The sequence below is a fragment of the Zingiber officinale genome, chromosome 4B (genome assembly GCF_018446385.1).
Source record: "Zingiber officinale cultivar Zhangliang chromosome 4B, Zo_v1.1, whole genome shotgun sequence".
In the NCBI taxonomy this organism is placed as follows: Eukaryota; Viridiplantae; Streptophyta; class Magnoliopsida; order Zingiberales; family Zingiberaceae; genus Zingiber; species Zingiber officinale.
This window is the reverse complement of record NC_055993.1, coordinates 47,635,720-47,639,568: the sequence shown is the minus strand read 5'-3', so window position 1 is coordinate 47,639,568 and position 3,849 is coordinate 47,635,720. Positions and strand designations below refer to the sequence as shown.

At 38.5% G+C, this 3,849-nt stretch overlaps 1 long non-coding RNA gene across 1 annotated transcript; it reads left to right on the top strand.

Moving 5' to 3' along the window:
* The first annotated feature begins 2,345 nt into the window (after positions 1–2,345).
* Positions 2,346–2,814, top strand: LOC121977528. Its single transcript, XR_006110896.1, has 3 exons — positions 2,346–2,423; positions 2,557–2,658; positions 2,763–2,814. It is a non-coding gene; the product is annotated as an uncharacterized LOC121977528 (long non-coding RNA).
* The last annotated feature ends 1,035 nt before the right edge of the window (positions 2,815–3,849 follow it).

Sequence of the window (3,849 nt, the reverse complement as noted above, 5' to 3'; positions counted from 1 at the left end):
TTTTTCATGACACAACTCACACCGAGGCACCCTCTGCAACCCGATTTTCTCCCCTTCAACCCAAAATGCCTCCTAGGTATACCCTATTTCATTATATTGCTCCAATATATATTTTTTGTGTATTTTTGTTACATTTTTGTGTATATAAATCTAGGAAAAGATGAAACATAGACCCTGCTACTAGTAGCACCCCATCCCCGGATCCTAAGTTTCCTACTGAGCGGTATAGGCTAGAGTTCATTAGGCACATTTACTCCATTAATGTAGATATTTAAGCAGATCCTTTTTTGCTAAATATTGTACATCTATCACCCAGATGTTTGAGCATTACCAGCTAGATAAGCTAGTTTACTGTAGCCATATAGTTAATCATGACTTGTGTGCTCAGTTTTATAATAATCTAGATAGAGTAGATGATCTGACTTACTCCACCAGAGTTGGTGGAAGGGATTTTCAGTTTTCACCCACTCTCTTACGCACTAGTCTAGGACTTAGGCCATCCACATGTTCATTTTTGTGTTACCCTAGTAGGGACCTACCATTTGGTGAGCCCTACTCCCATATTACCTTATATATTATCTATATGTATCTTTTTTGGGAGGAGAGACCACCTGTAGTGATTGACTTAAGGTCACTCTCTCTTAGGATCCAGGACTATATCGTGTACCGGATCCTGACTTCCTGCATTTTGTCGATCGCATCTCGGAATGTTCCGATGATACACCCTTCTCATTCCTTCTTTTTATATGCCCTCTGTCAGTGTTTGGATATAGATATAGCATTACATATGTTTCATAACATTATACATGTATTCGGTCTTGTTACTAGGCTCGAGATCCATATACCCTATTGTCATGTCTTGACATATATGTTTTCGACCTTAGGGATAGCCATGACCCAGGGGAGGGTTACTTCACTTAGTCCTTATGATGAGTTCGGGCATCATCAGTTAGCCTTAGTGCATGTAGAAATTACCGCTCAAGATATCCTAGCCTGGAGAGGTGGGTCGCAGCCAGCTATTCCAGCAGGAGATGAGTTTTTTGTCCCGGCAGAGGGAGAGGAGTGGTTAGAGTTTACAGAGGTAGATATCTTTGAGCATCCTCCTCCGGCACAGTCCTCGACCTCGACCCGACCCTCGACTTCATTGTTCGTCAAGGATCGACTCACTCGTCTCGAGGAGTCCTCCGCGCAGTTACAACAATCAGTCTTGGATGGTTTCAACCACTACAACAAAAACCCTCATAGACATCGGTGGAACAACAACAATTTTAAGCAAAAATCGATGTCTTTGAGTATTTTACACCGGTTTTTCTAAAAACCGGTGTCTATGAGCGCAGATTTTCGCTCATAGACATCGGTTTTTTAGCCGATGTCTATGAGCGCCCTTTTTTCGTTAATAGACACCGATTTTAACAGCGGTTTTTTAAAGCCCGATGTCTATGCACCAAAATAAAATAATATAATTTTTCCACCAATACTTAGCCAAAATTTACAAGACTTCACTCTTCCCTCCAAACCTAAACCTATATCGCACCGTCCACTGTATACCGTCGCGACGCCACCACCACTTTCCTCCTTGCCTCATCTCCCTCTTCCCCTTCCTAGATCTACGAAAGATGGCATCTTTTTCGTGGATGAAGGAGGATATGCTACGGTGCTGCGGTAGCAAGCGTTTCGCCAAGGAGCTCGCCTCCACCTCTCCGTTTTCTGACCTCCACCACGTAATCCAGTCCGCCCACGGGATCTGGTTCAATAAGGTCGCACTTTTGACCTCTTCTTCTACCTCTTTCTCTTTTTCAGTGTTTCTTTTTTATTCTTCCTTCCAACCTCACCACCTTTCTTCTTCCATAATTCTATCTTTATATTTGCTTTTGTTTTCTTTAATCTGAATCTCTTATTTCTGCCCCGTTGTTGTTTTGGTGCTCGATCATCTGGTAAATCTGATTTCTTTTTTCCTTTAATCCATTTATCAAAGGTATACTTTCCGATCTGAAATTTGTCTTCCATCGTATTGTTGTTTTGTTTTAGATCCTTAGGTTTTATCTCTTTTTTTTTTCTCGATTTTAACTTATGCGGCTGCTTTGATTTGATTTGGTGAAGAAAAAGTGGAGTTTTCTACTGAGATTTGATGGGTTCTCTATCTATGATGGAGCGAGAGCTGATTTCGTCTCGAGTTTGATGGTATTTGTTTAGCGTTTAGTCTGGCTATTGTTGAGTTGCTTTTATTTTTGTATCTGGAAGATGAGATCGATTATTTCTCATCTAGTGGCGATGCTACTTATTTTGAGACATTTAATGATGTGTTTAACCGTGTGTTTGGTGTCTGCTGTGTAGAACACCTAAGGAAATGGTGAAGGTTGTTGCTGTCTTGGGTAACAGTGAGGGTGTTAAGGGCATAATTTACTTCGTCCAGGAAGGAGATGGTGAGAAATCTCTTGAAATACTACTTGTGGAATGCTAAATTCTTTTCAGATCTAGGGTTTCAACTTCAACCATTTTGATTTTTCTGTGAATTTGTGATCCGATCTAATTTTGGGATGTAAATCTATGTGATAGGTCCAACCACCGTCACCGGATCCATCACTGGCCTCAAGCCTGGGCTTCATGGCTTCCATGTGCATGCTCTTGGAGACACCACCAATGGATGCATGTCAACTGGTAAAATTATTTACCTTTTCCTTCATGGCGATCTATTGAGTTGCAAGTTTCTGATTGAAAGGATTAAATTATTGATTATGTACTCATGCTCTTGTATACTGCAGGGCCTCATTTTAATCTTGCTGGAAAGTTACATGGTGCTCCTGAAGATGAAAACTGACATGCTGGTGATCTATGCAATGCCACTGCTAGCGAGGATGGTAAGTTACTTTATCATCAGCTCATGATGTTACTTTTGTTATCTATTTTTACCCATATTTACTATAACGCTTTTTCTCGTAACAAAAAAAAAAAAATCAAATGATTTACCCATTTACTATAACGCATTTACTATAAAATAATTTATGCAGATTGAGGCTTCAGGAGGTCAGGCTCTCACTTATGGAGGAGATGTTTCAAAAGAAGAGGATGTGGAATCCATGGTCAAAACTGTTAGTAATGAAGATTGCATAGATCTGGCTTCTTACAATTTCATCTTTGACTTATTTTATTGCATGTGCAATTTTTTTGGGGATCAGTTGACATTTTAGTTAACAATGCAGTTGTCTGGAATTATACTTATGTTCATCTTGTCACGAGACACACTGTTGATGAGAATGAAAAAATCACAATGGAAGGAAGTCATTGACCTGAATCTTACTGGTGTCTACCTTTGCCAACAGGTATGCATTTTCATATCTTATTATCTTGCAATCTTTTATGATGAATACTTATTTCACCATGATTACATTTCTCCTGCAGGCAGCAGCAAAAATTATGATGAAGAAGAAAAAGGTATTCTCTTCATATATATATTTTTAGCAGTTGGTTACCAATTAGCTAAGTCATTCAATATAGTATTTAACCTGAAGGATTTATATCTTTATGAGCAGTTGGATTGGTAAAAACTATATTTATGATTATTCATTTGTTATTAGCATAGACATTGTGGATTTCTAGAAGTAAATCTTGTTATTGAGTTGTCAAAATGTTGCTTCTAATTAAACCCTATCATTAAAATTGATTATTACAAGGAAGGGAAAATGCTACCAGAAGAGCTAGAAAATAATTTGGAGGAAATGGATAGAAAAAGATTTCTCAGTTTGTGATTTCTAGATAAAGAAAAAATGGGAAATCATTTGATGTGATTGTTCTTTTATTTTGTTGATCCTTAGCATTAGCTAAGATCAATGTTCCCTTTGGTTCAAATAC